This window comes from Cimex lectularius, unplaced genomic scaffold, assembly GCF_000648675.2.
Source record: "Cimex lectularius strain Harlan isolate CLEC.00 unplaced genomic scaffold, Clec_2.1 scaffold95, whole genome shotgun sequence".
NCBI lineage: Eukaryota > Metazoa > Arthropoda > Insecta > Hemiptera > Cimicidae > Cimex > Cimex lectularius.
Genome location: NW_019392779.1, coordinates 6,091 through 31,898, shown reverse-complemented (window position 1 = coordinate 31,898; position 25,808 = coordinate 6,091). Strand labels below are relative to the sequence as shown.

Below are 25,808 nucleotides of genomic sequence, written 5' to 3'. Positions count from 1 at the left end.
TAGTTTCTTTTTTTTTGTTTAATACCAAAATCCTGCATTATTTTCCGGACAACCCAATAGTATACTAATTAATAAATCAAATTTTCCAAATATTAAAAATTTTTCGTCCATTCAAAATCTTTTTTTTTATTATTTTCTAAAAAAAAATCGATTTTATTACCATTTACTATGTTTCAGTTTTAGATAGAGATACAATTAAAACAATATAAATAAATAAGAATATGAACAAAAGTAAAAATTTATTATTGAAAATTTTTTATATATAATTTCTTCAGAAATTCTTGATTCTTGAATTTTGGTTGGGATCAACAAAATAAAAAAATTATATAATTAAAGAATGGCATCGGTAGACGGACGAAGATGAATTGAGATAACTAAAGTTCTAATTGCCCAATTATTGCAGGAAGAGTAGTCCAAAGTCCCAGATGAATTTAAAATTTTGCAAATTTAAATTTTGGTCGACTAATTTTTTTTGAGGGTTTTGATCCATGATTTAAATAGATTTTATCCGACCCACCCATGACTTTTCTTAGGTATCACTTTAAAAGGGGCTCACATTTCTAACGATTATCCTTTTGACATCACTGAAACCATTTATGCCTTCCTTCGAATACAAGATCAACGTCTTTTCCCAGAAATTGTGTGCTTCGTCTGATATTCGACAGTTCTTGGCTACCATATGCAACGTAACTCACAGTATGTTTATGGCATTAATGGCGTGTGACTGCCAGAAAGACTATGTAAATGGGCTCATACCAATTTTGCACATTACTTTAAGTGAACATTAACTGCATGGATGTTTGGATAAGAATTTTCCGGGGTTTGCGTTCAATTAAAACAAACTTTCTGAAGCCATATCTTCTCTAATTCACCCTTAGCCATTCAGAGGATACATTGGCAATGTGGGCGGTTGACTGGCAGAAAGTTTGTATATCCAATCGTTTTTCAATATTGATTAACGTCTAGTCCAAGAGTTCAGTCCGGGAAATACGCTTTCTGTATATTCTATTCCTCATAGAAGTCTCCCAATTGTTGTGCCACATCCTTAACTCATACAGAAAAGTGATACTTGGCAATTTCCGACTTTTTTACATATACCTCATAGGATTTTGGTAATATCCGCATGCAATTGGATAACTTTCATTTTCGGGTATAAATCAATATCTTGAGTATCGTCAATTCCATGTTTTGTCGTTCCGGTAATTGAAGCGGTAACGTGTCAGGGTTAAGTGCACATACGTGCGGCAGATATGTATATACATGATATGTGTATATATATTCATATATACATTTATACGGTTGGGGTAGTGTTATTGGACAATATGTTAAAATCGTACAGGCGCCACAGCAGGGCATCAAATTTGACTAGCAACGCATGAAAAATTGTCCATTTTTCAATAGTCTCGTTGTACAATAGTACCTGCCATAAAGAAAAAATATTCAGTATTTTATTACTTATTTTGTACTAATTTCGATTTATTAAAGAGCCGATTCAATATTTTAAACGCAAACGGAAACTCACCGTCAGTTGATATGGTCTATGTGACAATCGTTCTCGATATGAAAGGAAGGACTCCTTTAAGAAAAAAAAAATAAAACTCTATAACAGGTAATTATTGTTACTTTTGCTCTTACCTTGTAACCAGAGTCCTTCCTTTGCAATGCTCCGGCGTTATTGAAAAAGAATACCAAATTCTGAATGACGGTCACACACTACCTCACTCTGCGAGTCTTTTAAAACTTATGACGATTTTAAAAATTTCGAGATTTAATATCACCTTGGTTATTGGAATTTTGTTTGTTTTGTCATTTGTTTTCTTCGGTCTTACGATGCTTTTAAAAAGACTATCAACTAAATCACTTAATATTATGTGAAAAATCGAGTCTTTCTTTCATAAATTTTACACAAAAAAAATTTGTTTGTAATCGTATGCAGTTTACGTTTCGTGGTTATAAACTTTGTAAATTATTATCATATTTATTTATAATATACAAAAGTACCATATGATACCTATATATTATTAGTTCGCCAGCTGCTTTTCTAAATATTCACTAGTTTCGTGGTCCGCTTGACCTATTAATATCTTACAATTAACTAAATATGTTCAATTTTAAATCAAATAAAAATATGTTCTTATGAACGACAAATTTATTTTAATGAGGCCAGATTCAATTCTTGTCTGTAGTTATAAAGTAACAGTGCAAAGGTTGAAATGGCAATAATGTCATTATTCACCCTTTACTGCTATTTAATTAACTGCACATTTTTTGGAAATATTTGATACATTTGTATTTCATTCAAATATGACCATATTTGTATGTCTCTTTTTGCATCATACTTTCACCTCACCTTGAATGATTATGTTTTTATTACATATTACGATAACCAATACGTTGAAAGTTAAATACAGTATCTAACCCCAAAATAATTATGAAATATCTCAACCTATCAAGCCAGAATGTTTCGAGTGTGTTTTGGTTAAACACAGTTGAAATAAGTACTCGGCTTCAATACATTTAAGGTTATTATGCAAGTAATTCTATATTGATTTTTGCTAAATTGACCAATAGAAAAACATACTTTTTGGTAGTCAAAATCAATCTAGGGAGTATGCAAAATCTGCTGGGTGAAAATGATATTCTGTCCAATCAATACGTCTGGTAAACAACGCGCATTTGCAGCGACTTTAAATATTTATTAAACAATATATTTAGCATTTATTCAGTCCATCTGGCACAACGAAAAACCAATCAAAGGCAGGTTTTGTTGTAGGCGAGGCATTTTGGAGGATAACTTAGAATCAATAGAACCAAGTATATAAGTTAGCAATAGCTTGAACTACTTCACGTTTGCAGAGTTTATGACAACGTGTTACACTATTGTAAAGGCTGAAAACGTCGAAGATGTGTGTAGCCAGGAAATGATGACGGAATATGGAAAATATTCTCCAATAATATTATGATTGCCTTCATATAAATGCCAAATATCAAAGATAAACTGAAGTTTTATCAGAAGAATCGGTTTGGAACATTTAGATTTCAGCTAGGAATTTCCATAAAAATGGGAAAAGTAAAAACCAAACTAATTATTTCTGTCTTGCAGAATTGTAGTGTGGAAAGTGTAGAAAACATCGTGTATATCTGCATAATTTTATGAAAAGCCCAAACATTTAATCAACAGTGATGCAATGACACTAACACCTCTAAACGAAATATTTGATTAAGACCAAATTTTTTGAACCTTTTGGAAATGTGCACAGCAAATTCTAAGTTATTTCAGTAAGGTTGCAGAAAAATTATTTCAAATGAGGTTCTGTCATTTGAGTGATTTCTATTTGTTTTTGGGCACACACCAAGATCACAATTCGTTTTCAATTGATCCTTCGTCTTTGACCACCAACCATGTTGTTCGTCACAGTCACTATCAATGTCCTCATCAACAACTCTCCATCGTTCCGGTCCTTTTCTATAGTAACCTCTCGTTCCATTTATTTTAGTATCGTTCGTTTTAGTTCACACTTCCTAACTACCTTTCAGCTTTTATTATGCGCTTTTTAGTATTTATTTTCTTATTACTGGCATGAAGTCTTTAAACACGAGGTCGTATCAATCATTTCCATTTAAAAAAAGAATAGATTTTTACAGTAAACCAGGGTAAGGAGATTTCTGAGATCGAAGAATAGCTTGCAGGTGTACCACAAGGGTTAATATTCGAACTGCTGTAGTACACAATTTTCTTCTGATATGCCCAGAAAGTTTCTTAATATTTTGTTAAATAATTCAAAACAAATATTACAAATATCTCCAAAACAAGTATCCCAAGAAATACGATAGCTTCTTAAAAGAGAATCAGCTGGTCTTGATTTGATAACAGCTCAAGTTCTTCAATACCCTCCCAAAAAAGCCGTCGTCTGACTTCTTTATTTAGTGCAAAAGAGGACTACACACTTTCGGATACAATGTAAACTTTCTTACATTAAAATGTTCCGTAAGCCTCGTAAAAGTTTAAGCTCCCCATTATGTTATCGTTCTATTAGTTTCTTACACGTTCCTTCTAAATTATTCGAAAAATTAATTTATAAAAGAATTATCTGTATTGCTCTTTCAAAAAACATCCTACCAGACCATCAATTTGGCTTTCGAACCCATCATTGCACTACTTATCAACTGATTATACATTCATACTTTAATGAGAGATTTTTCGCAGTAAACCAGAGTATGGAGATTTTTGGGATGGAAGAAGTGTTTGCAGGTGTGCCTCAAGGGTCAATATTCGCTCCACTTTTGTACACAATTTTTACTTCTGATATGCCCACAAATGAGAATGCACTTACCGCCAATTACGTAGATGGCAATATTAACAAGTCATCCGTCTTCTACACAAACTTTACTTATGTTACTAAACCACATATTAACAATTGAAAAATGGAGCAATCTTTGGAAAATAAAATTTATCCCCTCAAAGACACAAGTTATCAACTTTACATTCCGTTGTGAGACTTGTCCTAGCATATTCTTATACAATGAACCTATCCCTCAATCCGACGAAGTTAACTGTGAAGTGTGTAGAGATTAGTGACCGTTAATCGATAGTTATTCAGATATCGTGAGATGCGGTCGGGTGTGAGGTAGGTTTCAGAAAAACATTTTCTTTATCGTGCCAACGTTTCGATCTTTTATTGAGATCATCTTCAGGGCTCAAAGTGTTTGTCTTCTGTGTAATTGTGCCATCCTTGCGTGTCGTGTTGAGAGTGGCACACGCAAGGATGGCACAATTACACAGAAGACAAACACTTTGAGCCCTGAAGATGATCTCAATAAAAGATCGAAACGTTGGCACGATAAAGAAAATATTTTTCTGAAACCTACACCACACCCGACCGCATCTCACGATATCTGAATAACTAATTAACTATTAAGGACATACATTTGATAGAAGATTAACTTGGAATTTACACACACGCCTCTTAACTGATTAATATCAAGCAGTCGGTTAAAAAAAAAAACTAAATAATGTATGTGATGCATATTTTACGTTTGGAAACCAAGGATTTTATTGATTTATTAATTTTTTGTACTAATACGTTACCATGTTCGTAATAAAATTGTACAAAACCGACACTTCCTGAATACTCTGAAGTCGTGCTGGTTTAGCCTAGTTTAACAATTAAACGCCCATCTTTATTTTTCATTTATTTCTTAATATTTTTTTAAATAATTCAAAACAAATATCTCCAAAACAAGTATAATTCAAAACAAATAGCAAAAATATCTCCCAGCCAAGAATCACAAGAAATACGACAGCTTCCTAAAAACAATCATCTGGTCATGATTTAATAACAGCTCAAGTTCTTCAATAACCTCCCAAAAAAGCCGTCGTCTAACTTCTTTATTTAATGCAATAGTGGACTACACACTTTTCCATACAATGGAAACTTTCTTACATTAAAGTAACCCCAAAGCCTCATGAAAATTTAATCTCCACGTCATCGTATCGTTCTATTAGTTTGTTACCTGCTCCTTCTAAATTATTCGAAAAGAATAATCTCTATTGATATTTTAAACAACATCATACCAGACCATCAATTTGGCTTTCGAAACCATACTTCCACGACTGCTAATCAGCTTCACAAAGTGACAGATTACATTACTCGAGTAGAAACTGTACACGACTGGCGCGTTTTTTGATATTTTTCGGATTTTTGACAAAGTTAGTTTTTGAAAAGGCATGATGGACTATTTTACAAATTAAAATTATTTTTATTTCAAGCTTATAACCTGATTAAGGAAAGATCGTTTGCAGTAAGCCAAGAATCAGAGACTTCTGAGATTAAAGATAATATTGTGTAGAGGCTTTTCTTGACGTGTCACAAGCTACACACGTGTAGCATGAAGGCCTCCTGTTCAAGCGTATCCCTCCAACTACCCTCTACCTACTCTTTTGTTCCTACTTAACCGAAGTCGTCATCAGAGTCGGTTTAGCCTACTCTGACTATTGTCCTCTGGGAACGGGAGTACTTTAGGGCATCGCAGACGGATCATTTACCTACACCGCAGGTATCCCAATTTCACTGACGACCCAGCTGTCCTATCCTCTCATCCCGGATTTCACAGCCGGAACTCCAGCCACATGTCCTCAAATAGTCCAATGGAGCAAACGCTAGCGTATAAAGCTCAATGAAAGCAAAATTTATAAAACAAGCTACAAATCTACAAGACAATACTAAAACAAATCTGGACGTATGGACTGGGACTGAGGGGCCTAAACCTTCCAACATCAAAGAATACAGTCCTTTCTATCCCAAGTCCTTAGAATCATAGTCAATGCTCCTTACTAAATCTACAGCAACATTCTTCAAAAAGACCTCAAAATCCCTGTCGTGATTCCCAAAACATTTTCCACTTTCCCCAATAAACGTTCCTCTCACCCAATTCGAGTAGTCCAATCCTTAACCAATAGAAAGCACCTTTATAATCCCACCAGACGACCGAATAGGAAACACATGATTCATCTCATTTGTAAATTCAACTCATTAAATGTTGTAAAGAATGTTACTTATTGTAATGCATATATTAAATAAAAAATTAAAAAGAAAAGTTGAATATGTGCCACATGGGTCAATATTCCTTTGTCGTATCTAATTCCTGTAATTTATATGCACCTATTTAACATGATCGAGCATGATTTGTTGTCAATTGATTTATGTTTGTGCAAGCTGTTTGAAAGGATTTTAATGTTGATGCTTCTTGACCTACTTACGCACAAGAATTTTATGAAAGAGATGAAAGTCCTCTCCGGGTCTTCTACAGATTTCATGTGGACAGTTAAAATTGAAAATTAAAATTTAAAAATTAATTTTTAAAATAAAAAAAAATTAAAATTGGTGAAATGGACTTTTTTCAATTTCTGTAAATTCTACGATGAATTTTTTTCTGCAAATTTAAATCTGTCTTTAAAGGGTTGTTGTGTTAAAAAGAGGCCTTTCACGACTTCCTTGATTTATGGGTTAACTCTCTCAGTCTATTTTTAACATTTGATTCTGAGATTGATTATCCCAAGTATGTTTTTAATGCCAGAAGCAGCCGAATTGCGCTAAAACTGTCTGTCATCTGTGAAATTGATGATTTGGAATCTCGTAAATTTGGTCGCCGCGAGGGATTCCCCGTCTTTTTATACCTTTTATTGGTCTTTGAAATTGACGAATAAAGAATGCTAAGGCAATTAGCGTGTAAAGCAGTGAGACGTAATTTTGGATATGATTTTGACCGATTCTTCGCGGCACGAGCGATTCATCACGACCAAACAATATTAACGGAGGAAATAGAGAGAAATTATTACCCGGGGTTAGCAAATAGTAAAAACCGACTGAAAAACAAATTGAAACGATCCAAGAAAAACGTTGATTTTGTTCTTGTTAGTAAACAGATTTATTAATGACAAGATTAATCACAAATGTTTGTCCTGGAACAATTAATAGATCAATAAATATTTAAAAAAGCGTGGTTTAATATTTATACGAGATTTATACGTTTTTTGACGGTGAGTTTAGTTTAGCATATTTGAGTTGTGAAGCACTTTTATTATTATTAATCTAAAAAATAAGACTGTGTTCACACAAACATAATGTACAGAATAATAGAAGAAAATAATTATTTAAGTTTGAAAGTTGTAACTTTGATCGTTGTGTCTTCCTTCTATCTTTTCATCAAGATTTTCTTATTTCTAATTATTCAAAATTCTAAAAAGTTATATGAAATGTATGAATGAAAATCAATATGTGTAAGTATGTTTCGTTGAATTACGACACTAGGCATGACCTGAGGAGAGATAGAGCTAAGGAAGTCGCAGGTCGAAGTTTTGGCCACATAAAACAGTTGGCCGACTATCTATGCTACCAGTATCGATATTAACACACCATAAACTATCGATAAGCCGTCACTTCCTCCCTTATCGATGTCTTACATACGCCATGGCTCCGTTTTACCGAGGCTCCGGCTATGAGAAAGAGGTAGATTTATAGAAATTACAAGGTTAACGTCATCGTCGTCGTAACGTCGGGCTCGGTCTTTTGGCCAAATTGGATTTTTTTCTTCCTTCCAGGGAAACTATTTATTGGGAATTTGCCAATACAGCCTATTTTTTGGCTGGAGGCATTGTTCAATGTCGATAGCATTGACATCTCCGATCTTCAATAATACTGGGCGTTAATTTTAGTTACAACTGTTTTACAAGTGGAGAAAGTTGTGCAGAAGTTTTGAAATTTTGGAAGAGATGATGAACTTAACGAACAAAGTGTCAAAAAATGTCAATAAATAACGTTGTCTCAATATATCACGCATACATTTTATTATAAATTAGCGATTTGTTTGTTAAAGAGTAATTTTAAGTTTTATTTAGTAGTTATATTACTTAATAGTTCGTATTTTCTTTTTTTTTCAAAAATTAAAGGAAATGTCCTTTTATGTAGAATACCACACCGGGATAATGAAATAATTATATCTAATCATTAATGTGTAGTGATGAGTGACGGTTAATCGACATTTATTTAGAAATCGTGAAATGCGGTCTGGTGTGATGTAGGTTTCAGAAAAACATTTTCTTTATCGTGCCAAGTTTTGATCTTTATTGAGATCATCTTCATGGCATGGGATTTACAAACATTGTTTACATATAACAATTACATTTTGGATGTGTGTTCCAAAAACACCTAGCGTGTGTTGTGAGTAATTGAGCGTAATATTGAGTACCCTCTCGACCCTCAATCAGGTTAGTTATATAATATATGTAGAGGGTGATGTAGGTTATCGAGTACGACCACCCTAATTGAATGGATGGTATGTAAATAGGAGAGAATGTATTTAAGAGTGAGTGTGTATTGGTTTGGATCAAGGAACTATGTGCTGAATTTGCCTAGCTATTGACCGACTTCGGAACTCAACCCCGTTGGTTGAATGGTTAATACCTTCAGGCTATTTATTGTAAATTACAAAATCTAGAATTGTTTATGGGCTGAGAAAAGTGATAGGCTTAACTCTGAACATGTGTGCATATATGTACACACATGTCCGGATTTGAGTTTATATAAATCCAAATATCATTTGGTATTACATTGTTCTATTTTAGAATCATTTTCACAACTCTTGTTCATATTTTATATTATTGTTTAATAGTTTTTCCGGACGGCTAGTTACTAGGGCTATTGCCCGCTCCTCTGGTTTTGTTTTTGTTTTTTGTTTTGGGATCGAAAACAATTGGTTCTCCAGTAGGAGACCTGGCCTTCTCTGGGACTTGATTTCTAGTCGTATTTAGCCCCTGCACATGTGGTAAAAAGGTTATAAAACTGATGCTTACCCACGCATTCAGCAATATTGTTTGCCTAACTTTATATTATTTAATTTTTGCTTAAATAACTGGAATAATTAAGGCTTAGTCGTATTTGTCAACATCATTAAAAGTTGATTTATTTTATGTTGTTTTTAGTTTTTATTTCAATTTATAACACATTGTTCTACTTTACAATCATTCTTTGGCTCTTTCATTTTTTCGTATTTTATATAATTTTTTATAGTCACTTAATATCTGTTGAAATAGATAGTTTGTAGATTAAAGGTTGATTTAGTACATTTCATCTTTCCATTTTGAATTATTTCTATCGTTCAGATATTTGCTGTTGTACCTTAAAGGAACTTGTTACCAAGACATAGTAAAGTTTTCTTTCTTTTCCTTTTTCTTTTATTGCAAATAACAATTTATATTCTTGTAGATCATGTATAACTTGTATTTGATATTTATATGTTGAATTAAGCTTCGGTATTCATCAATTTTTATGGCATATTAAATTTTAACAATTATGATACTAACGTTTTAATTTTATTATGAATAGTATGGTACATATAAAATAGAAACAATACAGGATAATAGAAATACCACTCCTTCTCAGGTTTTATCTGAAAGTTCTGTCAGCCTACGTGTGCAAAGTCACGGGGTGCGGTTAAGGGCTAGAAGCTGCTTCTAATGATACATCGTTGAACGCAGGACTTTGTGCCTTAAACCGTATCTCTTTCTGGTTCAACGAAAGACTTTCAACTTTTTCAACATCACCAAGAAACCTAAAGGGAAAATAGGAACTTCAAGAAATATCCTGCTGGGTCAAAATATGGTTTCATTTTTAAAAACAGAGTGGAAATAAATTACTATTCAATAAGTTTATCGCTGCAGAATTACAATAAATAAGTACCTCCCACTTCCCCCAAGAAGGACCTTAGGCAAATCTTGGGGCTTAAAACCGAAGATGGCCTATTGGCTATACACGGCAGTAATAAGACCCAGAATAACCTATGGATCACTAATCTGGTAGAACAAAGCTCAACAAAAAGTAGCTACCCAAACATTAGGTAGCATACAAAGACTAGCAAACCTATGTATCCCAGGGGCAATGAGAACAACCCCTACAAATGTATTAGAAACTTTGATAAACCTCCACTGGAAATATTCATACGAGGAAAGATTAGGAAAAGCTCACTTAGGCTCCAGAAACAATTAAATTGGAAAGGAACTAAATAAATCGGGAATACAACCATAATCAACAAAATCAGACACCCATTATTAGAAATGGGGACTGATTATGTGATCCCGAAAACAATCTTCACAACTTCCTATAAAGTCTCAAAGGACTATAAAGTAGAGAAGAACACAGGAGAGCATCAGATACAATGATATGGTACACAGATGGCTCCAAATCAAACATAGGAACCGTATCAGGCATTTTCTGTACAAGCCCAAAACATGAGCAATCAAACTCATTCGGGAAGTACACTTCGATATTTCAAGCAGAAATACATGCCATCAATGCTTGTGCCTTGGAAAATCTTAAAAAAGGTTACAATGACAAAAAAATCCTCATAATATCAGATAGCTAAGCAGCCATTAAAGCATTAGCATGGAAAAGAATCACATCAAAATTAGTCAGTGGATGCATCCAAAATCATCAAAACCTGGGGAAACAAACAACCTGATGATATCTTGGTTGCCAGGGCACAGGGGAATTTTGGGTCACGAGAAAGTAGACAGACTGGCCAGAAGAGGATTTGCAAGACCATACACAGGCCCCGAACCTATTCTTGGGATAACAAAAACAAATATAGAATCCTCCATCGCAGAATGGTTCCAAACAAAACAAAAGGAGAAGTGGATAAACTCTAACGGTGCTAGACATAGTAAACGTAAGATGAAACAACCCTCACCAAGTCTGGCAAAAGCACTTCTGCAATTTGAGAGGGCCAAACTCAGAGGAGTGGTCGGACTACTAAGCGGTCACTGGCATATGAGAAAACATCTACACAACATGGGTATATACAGCGATGATCCCATTTGCAGATTATGTAATGGGGAGGAGGAAACAGCCACTCATATCATCTTCGAATGCGAAGCAACAGCTCAATGGAGATTTAATCCAACGTACGGAAAACACTTATGGAATCAAATTGCAGCAACGACAGTCAATGACCTGATACTTCTAAGAAGAAGGATTGAGTCTATTGCACTGAACTAAGGAACTAGGAAGGTACAATAAGCCAGAATGCTGCAGTGCCTGTGGAGTGCAAACCCCGCTTCCTAGTATCCTTTATCACCATACCATCCGTCCCATTTCGCTCATTACATTTTTATGTGGTTGATACATCAAAAACACCATAACGTTTGTCGGCTGGTTGGTCTATGATTAAATGTATACTGCAATGACCGAAACTAATCATTTTCTGCGTCAGTCTATTTTCGTCGTTACATTGCTCTGTTCAGTATATACCGCGCTTGCTTACTCAAAACGTACACATGCAACGCACAACGTACAAAATGTACACCGGTTTTTTAGACATTTTGTTCTTTTTGTATAAAGTTATTAATTCGATATTTTGAGAAGAGAAAAAAAGACCAAGTTAGAAAATGGTAGAAAGTAGTAGTTTAGGCAAAATTTATCGTCGTTAGAAAATCGTAAAGTGACCTTATAATATGATTTCGGTTGGAGGCCGTTTAATTTTCAAATCGGAAAAGTTTAAAATCCTTGAAACAGGCCACTTCCCGCACTTATCCCGCTGGTCTATGGTTTGAACGTGCTCTTAGTGGGCAGTAAATGCAAATTAAGATTTGACTTCGAGGGCCACTAGTTAGTATACAGTTGCTCCTACCCATTTCCATTCCTCCAAACTGGCGCCGTCCGTTTTATAGTTTGCCTAGTTGGGCGCCACGGGCATAATCTGAATAAGTTTATTTGTAGTTTGCAACCCTTAAGGCGGTTTTAAGTACGCTTGGCAAAGCTGTTTTTCACATCGGCCATTTTCTTCCCATAGCGGCGAAGATACGACTTAAATACCCCAAATCGGTCCCTGGCGAGATTTTCGACTGAAAACAGAAAGCTTTCCCTTGTTTTCTTTTTATCCCGGCCATTTTAGGGACAATGCCTACTTTTTATAACGTTAATAAATCCTTGTATTATGTTATCTGACCTATTGTTATAGCTTTCTTATATCATAGGAAAATGTGTTCTCTCCTCCCGATATTTCCAATTCCCACTTTTCCGCGTTCTCTAAACTCCAGGTGGGCTAATAACATGTATATATTTTTGTTCTGCTATTCCCAAAAGTAGATGTATATGTAAAATTTTGTACAAAGCATTTTAATTACCGATATCCTAGACTGATATGGATCTATTTTACAATCATCGTAATAAAAATGTATATTATATAAGTAAAACGTAAAAACAGGTGTATATACCATATAGTAAATAGTAAGTACAAGTTTTATTTAGTATTTGTTGGTATCAAGAAGAAGTGACAAAGAGAGAAATAGATAGATAGAGAGAGTACGAGAGAGAGAGAGAGAGAGACACACACACTCACACACACACAGAGGGAGGGAGAGAGAGAGAGAGCGAGAGAGAGGGAGAGAGAGAGAGAGAGAGAGAGAGAGAGAGAGTTTTATTTAGCCAAGCAAGTTAGGACTCTTGTATCTAATGTGGGGTTTAATGTGTATGTATATTATATGTATATAAACTGTATAATACGAAAACGTTAAATATATTACATAAGAATAAAAATTCTTCTTTATATAAGAATAAAAATTACCTGTTATACTACGTAAGATACATTTCACTATAATAACCAACATTGTTTACCATTGCAATATAATAATAATTTTGTTAAATAACTAAAAATTTGGTATTTAATTAGGTACTATTTGATTCCATTTTTTAATGTTTGTGTTATTTCATTTTTTGGTTTTAATTTTATGTTTTTAGTTTTATCTTCTTTTAACTTTTTGTATTATTCTGTTCTTTTGTTAGTTTATTACTGTTTTCATTCACCTCCTACGGAATTTTCCATGCCGTACTGTGATTATTGTGTAGTTATTTTATTTGCTATTACTCTATTATAATTAATAAAGTATTATTATTAAAAAGATTTTACCAACAATTCGTTTACTAAATACTGTAAACCCATAAAAATGATGTACTTTCACATCGTGCCATTGACTTTTTTATCTCAACTAAAAACCTTAATTAATTGTAATATATTAATTGGTCAAGCGGACCACGAAATTAGTGAATTGTTTTTAAAGATTAATCTCTTTCTTTGGTAAGAAAAGACCACGGAAAGCAAAGGTAAGAATTCAAAGTAATTAAGTATAAACGCGTTCGATTTAAAGTTAGGGGACCTTGTCAAAGCAAGGCTAATTCTATCAGTTCAACCGGCCGGAATTATATTCGGGCGCCACCTGACATACTTTGTGACAGCAGGACGCCTCGAAAACTTCCGATGGTCCCAAACTCCGGATAAAAAATAAATTGGGAAGGGAGTGTTATAATTATTACGGCAAAGTTTTAAAAGATTTTGGAATTATGAATGACGGGTATCTGGAAGAAGCAAAACTGGGTCAATAGAATTAACGACTATTTCCTGGTAATGCCATTCTCAAAGAAATTTTCAAGTGCTAATTTCTTCAAAAATTGGAATTTGAAATGCATATTCAAAAGCAGGATGTCAAAACTTGTAACATTGAATATTACATGGTGTGATAGGGTTAACAATTTTGAACATACAATTATAAGAGCAACGAAGGAAAAACATAAACATAGTAAAACAAGGGGTATGTATGACATTTTAATCATTTTATTACTAAATTAATAAAGGAATCCGCAACAAGTAGATCCCACGTAACGGTGCGAGGGTTGATTCGGTTAAGGAGAGAAAATCCCCGGCAGTTGTGCAATTTGGGAAAAGGAGAGTTAACTAAGTGGAGGAGAGATATAAGGAGGAATAAGTCAACCTGAAAACACCTCGGCCGGCATTTAGTGGATCACTTTCCAACACCGGCCGATTGCCGTGGGCCCGTCCGGCCAATCTTCGGCCCATTCATTATTCACGGTTTGAAACTGACTGCCACCCGTTTCCAGGCTGTACTTGCGAAAGACCTCTTCTTTCTTCATTACCTTTCTGACATCTTTGTCTTTCCTCTGGCACCCTTAACTCAACTGGGATCGATCAATTATCACGCTTCCGACTTAAACTTATTTGGATTGGAACAAACTCAATTACACTAATTCGACTTTGTGATGACCTTTTTAATAAATAAATGGATCATTTTATTTAATTCGGATGATAACATTAATCATTCAACGCAACATGAAGTTATTGAGCCAAAATGACTCTTGTTAATACAATTGCTAAATAATATATATGTTTTTTTTCGAATGGATACCAGGAACTGGAGGAGTTCCCTCCTGAGCACTGCAGCTGTTTAGCTTATTGTACTTTATGCTTGGCTCCATTTTTGGGGCCTCGCAACACAAGTGTGAATTTGAGCCCCCGGTGCGCCGGTATTCTTCCATCGAAGAAAAATATATATGCTTAATATAATAATAAAGTGTAGAGTACATTTTTTTATACTATTTTTTCATTTAGTATGTTCATTATAATCTTTAATTTTATTTACTTTGTAATCAGATTGGATTTACAACTGACATAAATCATGTGTCATGAGGTGAGTTAACTATGGTTGTGATCCCATTTATACACGAGGTTAACCCTAGTTTAGTCATTGTGAGGAGAGATGTTGGAGATGTAGTAAGGAGCATTTACTATGGTTTTAAGAACATTGCATTGGAATTGCGGTATTATAGTATACATAAACGCATTTTCGACGCACCATAGACAAAACTATGCATCTTTTGCTCAAATGAACTATGCTCTAATGAAAACAAACGTTTTCATAAACACTGAAAGTATTTAATTTCCTCAGTTTATAAGTGTAAGTAAGTATAAATAAATACAGTAACAATAGCGATGCCTGTTGTATATGGATAGGTCAATACTCGAATACTCTCTCTCAAATAGTTAGATTACTGAAGTTAATCGCATAAGTAAATAAAGAATAGAAGGTAATAACAAGAATTGATGAAAGTGATGAGGATGATGATTAGAAGGGAATATTAGGAAACGAGGGTTTGTGTTCTCAAAGAACTACAACTTCATGCTTATTTGTTTAAAGAAGAGTACTTTACTACATTGCTGCAATTATTTTAACCGAGTCTTCCTGGTACTCCTGGCTATGTCTCTATTGACTAGTTTCTTTACATTGGAAAATAATATGAATGGGCGTTTCTTTCTTCTGAATATATAACCAACAAACGGTATCATCATAGAATCTATCCATGTGATGATGTTTCACATGCCAGTGACCGATACCGATACATGTAAATCTATTACTCTGCTGAGTTTTAGTAGTTCTTCTACGAAAGAAGAAAATTAAGTTTAGTGTCTGTCATTACTGCAATTATTTTATTCGGGTCTTCTTGGAAGTCTCTAGGCTATCCCTTTAGATCACGAACATCGCACCGGAAGATAATATGGGGGGGGGTTTCATTTTCCTCATTGCTTGATTTACAAATGAGGTTATCGTTGAATGAACCCATGTTATGTGGTTTTAGATGCCAGTCCTAAGTTTTACCATGACCCGTACAGTTATAGTATCGTTTCGTGAGGACCCATTCTGAGTTGGAGGTCTAAACACAGATTTGTTATCTAAATTACAGATTCTTGGCCTACAACTGGTAAGTTATGCTTTCCCAGGTTTTAGACAATTTGAATACATTTACCGACTATTACTACTCTCAGAATTTCTTTTGTGCCCTCGAAAAAAATTATCAGTTGTGTTTTCGTCAGTTTAGCAGATTTGAGACGTACACTCAGACTATTTTGGATGTGACTTTCTCTGTGCCTATGGCTTTAAGGCCGCCTGGCTGTCTGAGCTTATGTCTATGTATCACAATTCCTTTGCGTCCTGACGAAAATTTTCTGGTTGCTAATTTTTCCTGGTGTTGTTTGCATTTACTGACTAGTCTGGATGTAACCGTTGGTGTAAGGATTGTGGTTTTGAGGTTCTGGTGGGAAAATAGAAATAGGAAAAAATTATTAGTGTACTACCCACCAAATTCAATATAGGTTTTGTTTGTATTATAATTGAACATTATAAGTGTGCACAAACTTGAGAGTAACAAATTTTCTCCCATAATATTGTCACGCGGTACTTCACTTCTGGATGAAAATAAAACTGAATTATGGAAAGAAAAATGTCTTAATATAACAACTGAGCTAAAATCCCACAAAAGATAAATGTCTTGCGTAAAATATTCAATGTTATCATTAAAATTACAGTAATAAATATCGGCTAACTTGCCCGGAATTTTGGATAGAGTCGTCTCGCTGCCCCCCCCCCCCCGTTACCGTTGACGGGCTGGGAGGGTAATGTCGAGGGCAATTATCAGATGATTTGTGTTTAAGAGAGATAGCAGGATGAGGGAAGGTCTCAGCGCCCAAACACTTAGCGATGCAAGAAACCCGCTGGGTACCTGCCGGGGCAATCTAGCCAGGTGATTATACGTAATTTGTAGCCATCGGATTATTTTTGTTTCCTAGTCCGCCCATCTGTCATTATTTTTTTGTTGGTGACATTTCGGGATATAGTTGTTTCATCGGACTCTATTTGTCATTTTACCGGCTATGCAAAAAAATTGGAACGACGTCTTTTCCAAGCCTTTAGCCAATAGGACTTAATTAAAATTACATAATTGCTTTTATAATTTTTTCTGCAAGGAAAATGAATTATTTAATATCAATTGAAATGATAAATCCACTGGAGAAATTGCACTGTTGAATTTAAAGTCAAATTTTTTGTCAAAACATTACATTGATTTGCCATTTGAATTAAACGGCTCAAAATGAATAGGGATATTTGTAATTTATTCTTATTTTATTACTTTTAATTAAATTTACCGACATATTCTTGTTAGTTGGAGAAAACAAAATAGAAAATGCAAACCAAAAATAAACAAATGTTCATCCTCATTTTTAATAATGTATTTACTTAGAAATAGTACATGGAGATTACTCATTTTGTAATTAAACAACGTTCTCGTCTTTTCCCCATTTTAATCAAGTTGTATTCTCTCTAGCCGTGGCAAGACATCATCTTGAATCATAAATAATATTATGAAACTGAGTCATCGAGGTCACCGGCAAGTGGATATCGCATAGGCAGTTGGCGTTTTACAGAACGTTGTCTACCGGGCTTTAGCCCCATTCCGATAGACTGGATATCCAATCCTGGAAGTGGATATCTCAGCACATTACGACACTAAGGGAGGACAGAAATTCTGTCATTGCTGCAAGACGGAACTCTTTCCATAGTGCGCCACAGATCGTAAATAAAGTACAAGATGTTTTGGCAAAGTCTTTTCAACAAAAATGATTCGTAATGGTTTCTGGGAAATTGACCTCACATTATATGCTGCTTTGAAACGACCTGCATCAACAACCGCCACGAGCAACTTAGGAGAATATGGTGCAACGGGCACCTAGAAGAGAACACTAATTGGAATGCTGACGTTTACTTATGAGTTGCGTTTCTGTCTGTAGAGTGATAGCAGGCGCCGAAGAGTCTACCGAGAACACGGGATGCATGCAGTGCCCCAGCTCCCTTTAATGCACATTGGAGGAGGCGGTGAAATGGTCTAGGCTGGGACTTACACTGGAGGACGAACGGGACTCTATATTGTCGAAGGCAACTTCATCGCTGCCCGTTATTCCAGGGAATTAACGAGGAATACATCCCTCAAAGCAGGGATCTCATTGGCAAGGATGTTCCATTTTGGGTGACAATGTCAGACCTCAGAGACAGAGAGTTTAGAAAATCTTGGAATTTCCAATCTGCCCCTCCCCATTGTCTCCAGACCTGCATACCATTGATCACAAGCGGGATTCGTCGCAGAGAAAGCTTTTCGATCACCATCCGCAGCCAGAATTGACTTGCAACAACTGAGGACAGCGTTTCAACATCTTTGGAGTGAAATTCCTTATGAAATTAGTGACCACTATGTTAACAGTATGCCTAACTGGTGCATAGGGGGTTTTAGCTAACAGAGGACGTTATACACGGTATTAATTGTTTAAAACCATTATTGCGTCCAATAAACAAAATTATGAAACCTTTTATTTTGTTAATTTTCAAATTACTTTAATTAAAAAAGTTAGATCAAAACTCTTTTAATCATTAAAAATTAGGCAAAAAATAAAAATTCACGCCTCTAGATTTTTACAAAAACGGCCCAAGAAGAAAAAATATAGGGAGGGCAGAAAAACTCACCGTGTATCTTCTTATAATGGAAAGGATGAGTTATTGTACATACAGTTTATACACTTTCACATTTATAAGACTTTCATTATTTTGGAAGAAGCGGGTTTACAATTGTTTGCATATCTTTGAAGTTGATAGAAACAGTATATCTTGATACTCTGTGCCGATAAGACGAGAAATATTTCACTTAGTGCGTACCGAGTTGCCGAGATATACGACAAAATTGCTTCGAACGAACAGCTTGCTTGAAGAAAAGTTTTCAAATAATACGTTTCATATCTAAAGTGGTTGTATTTGCAATCCAATGTGATGCCTACGGATTGTTTCGTCAATATAGACTCCTTCGTCTAGAACTTCGTCGCACGTTGTATTCTGCTCGCTCCGGAAGAAATTGTACCCGGCTCACTACCATTGTTACAGTTCTTCCCGAAGTAATTTCTTCCTTCCTGAAGTCACGAGGAGTTTCCAAGATGGCACAATTGGAACCCTTAACCGAAAGATATAATTCAGTGAAATGTAGTATCTTCAAGTTGGGATCCGCCCGCGACGGGGGGGAGGGTCGATGTCGTGAGAGATCCATTTCAAACTCTCGCGGATGAAGGATGTAGGATATTTCCTGCAGTGCTTTGTACATCGTTTAGACAGAAATGAACGAGTATCAATCATTAAAATCTTTAGGACTTTTTCCTTTCTTCTTGGTTCACCAACCCCTTAAGTTTGTGACCGTTTTTCCGACCAAAAAACATTTTAAAAAATTACAATTAATTAAGGTTTTTAGTTGAGATAGAAAAGTCAATGGCACGAGCGGGATTTGAACCCACGATCTTCGGCTTGATCCGCCGCTGTTCTACCACTTCAGCTATCTCGATCCACTCGGACACGAACTTCCCATCTCAACTGCACTTTTTGAATTTTCCCTCCTTTTTGCCATTTTTCAAATTTTAAATTTTTAAAAATTGAAACACAACTTTTTTTGGCACTAAATGGTTAATAAGATTCCGAGCTTTAGAAACGATTCAAGTAAATGTTTGAATTTCCATTCAAATGTTCTGGTGTATCTTGCCTTTGTGAACTTGCAACTTATGCTGCTTGAAGTTCTAAGTCTTTTATTTATATTATGTCAAATATTACCTTCCAAACTAAAACGACCGACAATCGCTTCTGAAAGTCTCTATTTTTGGACGGTTTTGTAATTTTTTCTTAAAATCTTTACTTAATATTGAAACCATTGTTTTGTTACTTTGTAGAGCTACAACGGCCAAATATTTATATCGGGCGTGTCTTACAACAGAAACGGAAATAGACAATCAATTTATGTTGTATTCAAATAAGGAGTAAAATGTCTCTATTTTAGGTAGAGGCCAACAATTAACGAATCACCTTTTTTTGTAAAACGGCCTTAGCTACGAGTTCGCAATATATTAAAGAAAATAAAACAAAAAATGATTGTTATCAAATAGATTTTGAGAAAATGGTACCAAAAATGGTCACTTTTTGTTTTCTCTTTGAACAATTAAATGACCTTGAAAAATGACTGAATTTCGGTAAAATTGTGGGTTCCGTGTTACAAAATCCTTCGCAAAGTAAAACATCGTCTACTTACGTCTTACTCAATGAGGAGTAGGTGCAACGTTTTCAATTGGGCGACAAAGATAACGTCCGAGCTAGATCACTGCACTTTACTCCAAAACTTTTCGTTATATTGAACCGATTTTTTTTTTAATTTTTAGAACCAATAATGACCAATTAATCGTAGCTAGCATTATTTCCCAAAAACACGAGGAAGCATGGTAATAAGTTTTATTAAAATAAAATCGAGGTGTAAAATTTTCTCACCTCTTTAAACATTAAAGAACCACTATTATTAAAAGCCCTTAGCTACGAATTTAAAGTGTTCTGAGAGAAATTAAACAAAACATTGGTTGCAATAGACCAAATAGATTTTCATAATATGGTACCAAAAATCGCAATTTTTTGGCCTCGCATGTACCCTCCTCAAACGGAAAGGGTTTTCTTTTGTCCGTTTGATAACTTTAGGGATATTTTCAACAGCTTGGATTTCTTCTAGAATACGGAAACATGCTTCATTGGGACCACCATGAGCGGGTCCCTAAAGAGAGGCAATTCCGGCTGCAATTTGCATTTAAATGAAATTGAAAAATGACTTCAATAGAATTTTATCAAGATAAAAATTTTAATTTGATGCTTAAACAGCAATTAAAAGCTCTCATGAACCGAAAACTGATAAAACTACTAAGTACCAGCAAACGCATTAATTTTTCTTAATTTCTTGAAGCCGTATGGAAAGGTACCTCATGAGGTAGTTTAGAAAAAGACGTTTTTTATTTTTTTTACAGACGTTTCGACCTTTATTCGGGTCATCACACAACAGTGTCACACAAAACCAATATGACACCACAAGAATACTACTACACTTTATACACTGAAGATGACCCGAATAAATGTCGAAACGACAGCAAAAAAATAAAAACGGTGTTTTTCTAATTTATTAAATTATGAAACAACCGGTCACTAAGAAATATATTTAATTTTTCTATTTATTTGGTGTGTGTTTCTGCCCTGGTTTAGCTTTAGAGATTTTCGTCTTGGATTTTACCCCTTATGGAAGGTAGTTGTTTGTCATGGGAAAATATAGGCAATGATAGCTTAAGTTAGTTTGTTGCTTATAAAACAAGAAAAAATAGGGTCCGTGAAGCTTATGGGCTTTTTAATATTTAAGTTATTTAAAACTTTTATCGTCAATTTTTAAACGTTCCGTGCCATTGTTATACACTTCTGATCTAAATCCTGATATTTTACTTTACTATTTTTTAAACTTTTGGTTTGTGCATTTCTTTTCAATCTAACATATTTGTCATTTGTGTAAAAAATAGCCTACATTTTGTCAAATAACGCTATTTATCAAAGGTAAAAAGAGGAACCAATAAAAAATTGACGGACGAGATATGCTACTCCTTGGATCGTGTATCCCGTAGCCACGTGGATTTTCCCCTTTCTGACATTGTCACTTTAATCCGTTTTAGTTTATCTCGGCTCGCCAGCCCTGGAGAAGATTATCAAATTCAATGACCCTCTTCTGGATTGGTTGTAAACAGAAAACAGTATATAGTCATACATCCCCGTTGATATTACTTGTCGTTTTTTTAACGTATGAAATTTATTTAAATGTTTTTAACAGTATAAACAGTAGTTTAAATGTTGGTAATATCAATAGTCTAATATGACAATCAATTAAATATTATAGTCCCAAGTTTGAATAGAGTTTTGAGGCTTTGATGAAAATTAGTGTCAAAAGTGGATAGTGTTGTCCGAACAGTATAACACAGACTTGCAAAAACGTTCAGTACAGAACAGGCAATAAACTAAACATAGAATGAAAATAAAACTGTATCGACTAGGAGCAGCAGAAGAAAAACTTTTCAGATAGGGATTCCTACTCCTGGTAGAGGAAAAGCCAAGACCTGAAGGATGGATATACACAGCTGAGCATTTAACAAATTTTTAGATCTCATAAAAAGCATTGACCTTAATTCAGAAAACGAGAAAATCATGAAGACTGTAGAATATACCAATATTGGGGCGTATGGTAGTAACAGGCCGGCTGCTTTTCACCTTAAACATTAATATGGCCAAGGTATGAGATTTGAGGGATTATAAAATAATAAAAGAAAGGGAGGTTAAACGTTAAATGCTGAAAAAATGATGGAGGGAGAGAGGGAGACAGAGAGAGAGAGAGAGAAATTTAAAAGAGAGAGCTGGGAGATTGACACCGATGTGGTTGATTGGCTTTCATCTTACACATTTTCACGAGTTTCAAGTAGGAAAATATTATACATTATGAAGTATGTAGATTCACTCTACTCACAGATTTATAACCATTAGTAAGAAGTAAATCTACAATACTCACCCCACCTTCATCATTTATATTTATTTGCTAGACAAAGCAATTAATAGATTATAACATAATTAACAACACTTACTTAAAATCAGCCTCTATATAAGAGTTTTAAAACTTTATTATAAATTAACACTTTCATACTCGAAAATCAACAAATTAATCTGGTATTAATTAGTGCTTGCAATTAAACCAAACCCACTTTTTTGCAAAAATAAAAAAAAGAATTGTTCAACTTTCTTATAACGTAAATGCCATAAAACCATTACTTTATATAGTCAAAGAGATGTAAAACGTTTTTAGATGTGTGAGTAGAACCATAATTTACAAAAAGCAGTAAAATATTATACTCTTTTTTTCTTAGGATTTGTTTTCCAAAAATTTTTTTATGATAGGACCGTCTTATTCTTCTTTGATTGGATGTATGTATATGTTTTAAATTCACCTCACCTCTATGACTGCTGATTGGGATTTCTTTCAAATGTAAGGTCAAAAAATGCGTCAATCCAAGTTCGAACAATGTGTATTGGAAGTTTTTCCTTCTCGACAAAGGCGGTTTGGAGTAGATTGGATCACAGAAATGATTTTGTTATATATTCATTGGTAATTCTCTTTGATAGTTCGAGTAGAAGGGTAAGTCAAGTCGTATCCTTTGCCTGGTAAAATTGGACGAAAATAAAGCACACTCACTCTCTCAATCATTCTTAACTACATTCTTTCTTATTAACATACCAGTTATTCGATATTCTATCAACCTTTGCACTTTTAAACAATTAGACATACAACAACTAGTCTAACTGAGGGTCGATGGTGTACTTCATACTCCATCATCTAAGCTCTTGCCCTACACATACACATTCACGCTTATAAATTCATTTTTAGAAAATGAGTAACACGAACTATAATCTATCGACAAATATTTTATATATGCAATAAGAAAATTAGCTACATAAAAGTATCTTCTTTGTTTCTTCCAAAATCGAAACAGGTCCGGATACACTTCCATTGAGAGGGTAGTAATTAATTGATTCAGAGGAAAATATTAAGCAATTTTTATATTTATGCCGTTATTATTTTTCGCCAAAAATACGAGTTTCTGAGAATGCTTTCCTTGCATCCTTATATTCTATCCTTCTTGCGTCTTATATTGTTCTAGGTAAAAACTGGGGCTTTAGACCAGATATCCCGCACGTAAACAATGATGGTGAAACCAAGGCTCACATAAGGTGCAATTGCTCAAGCCGATAAAGTCGAACAAATAAAACGAAAAGTACATACAAAAATACAGATCCTGCATTTGTATCACTAGAGCGATGAGAACACACAGCTGGCATGCAGAATATATTAACTAATTCCAGTTCACTAAATGATTACGAAGGCAGGAAAGAAAAGTATTACCGACATCGACAAAGAAGAACCAAAAAGTACTAAAAATTAAATGTATTAATCATTTAATAACATGGTTCCCACGATCAACATAACCAGGAGATTTGAATTTTAACAAATCTTCAAAACAATCGTAAGTAGTAAAAAAGAGTGAGATAAAAGGTAAAAAAAAAAACTCTGTCCAGAAAGACTGTTTGTTGGTACACATTTTTCAAGCTGAATTCTTAGAAATTGAGGATGGGCTCAATCTAATTTGAATAAAGATATAAAAAAAGGGCAAAACTACTACGTCGGATAAATCAAAATAACTCTCACGGCTCATTAATCTGATGGACCAAAGCTCAACGAAACCAAGATATACAAATGTTAGGCGGCAGATAAATTGGCTAACCTATGCATCACAAAGGTAATAAAAAGTACCCTGCCATGTATTACCAACACTCTACCTGTGCCCTTGTATTGGCAACACTGATTTATTTGGCGCCAATCTACACTCTATAAATTCACGTAAAACTTTTAACAAAATTAATAAATTTCATCTTACTCTAAGAGAACATTAGGGCATAAAGGTTTAAGTTTACGTTTTGTGTCGGTGTCTGACATTTTTGTGCTAATTAGATATGCACCTTAGTTTATAAGCTTCATGTATGTATTAAACGAATTTGTTATTTTTCATGCATTTTTTGTTTAGTTTTAAAAATTAGTAACTTATGTAATTTTTTTCGTTTTAAACTAAACTCAGTATTAATATTGGTTCTTTCTTAAATAAATAATACGTTTTTAGTTTAATTTTTTATTAAAAATGCTATAAATTCAGTCAATCTCTTTGAACGATTTTCTATCTTTCTTTCTCCATTGTTCTCATTAATGGAAAAAGCCGTGAAAAGCTAGGATAGAAAATATCGTATAAAATATTTGAATCTACAAAGAGATTGCTTTTATTTAATTGCTTTCCTCTGGGTGGCTTTTCAATTGTCAATTGTCAATTACCTACACAAAAATGGGAAGAGGCGAAGATGGCGAATTTCCTTTTATTTAGTTTCTCTGAGGAGCCAGGTTCACGGACGTTCCGCCCTTCTTTTTGAGGATGGCTCTGGGCCAAAAGGCTAATTGAGGGGATGAATCCAAGGCGGCAATTAGGCACCCACCACCTCCGACCGATTCGCCCTTTTGAGAACGTATCGGTTGAAAAACTGAATCAGAAATCTTCAAAGCAATTCGCGATCATCCGGCTTATTTTAACAAATCTGTACGTTTCGTGGTTTAATGCCGGAAAAAAAATGATTGACACAAAAAGCATTGCTTTATGACCAATTTTACAATTTTTATAGCTAATTACAAAAAAAAAATAAAAATAACAAGTTCATGTACCGGTTTTGATTTTCTTTAGTATAAAGTATTTATACACTAAGGGGCAAAAAAGTGGCCACCTTTAATATTTTTAATTATCTCTTAAACAATCTTCCATTGATTATTACACAGAATCGAATCCAAGTCACGAATCCTTTCACCAAAAACATATTCAAACTTATAAACAAATCCTACATAACAACAACTACCCTAAAAACATATTTAACAGATTCATAAACCATTACAACCCAACAATTCACAAAACATGCTCCACCAGTACACAAAAAATCATCCACCCTATCACACAAAGACAAACCAATATAATATCCATTCCATTCGCCCTCATATTGTCACAGAAATTAAGTAAATTTCTCTCCTCAGCCCTCATTGAAATAGCCTTCAAAAACCACAAAACCAAAGTCACAAACCTCCTCAACTCCAACAAAGCCGCTGTACTTTACAAAATCAATT

General features: G+C 34.4%; 1 long non-coding RNA gene across 1 annotated transcript; it reads right to left on the bottom strand.

The window, feature by feature from the left end:
* Nucleotides 1-220: 220 nt before the first annotated feature.
* On the bottom strand, nt 221-1,943 carry LOC106667880. Its single transcript, XR_001340662.1, has 3 exons — nt 1,636-1,943; nt 1,523-1,576; nt 221-1,420 (listed from the first exon to the last, which is right to left on the bottom strand). It is a non-coding gene; the product is annotated as an uncharacterized LOC106667880 (long non-coding RNA).
* Between the last annotated feature and the right edge of the window lie 23,865 nt (nt 1,944-25,808).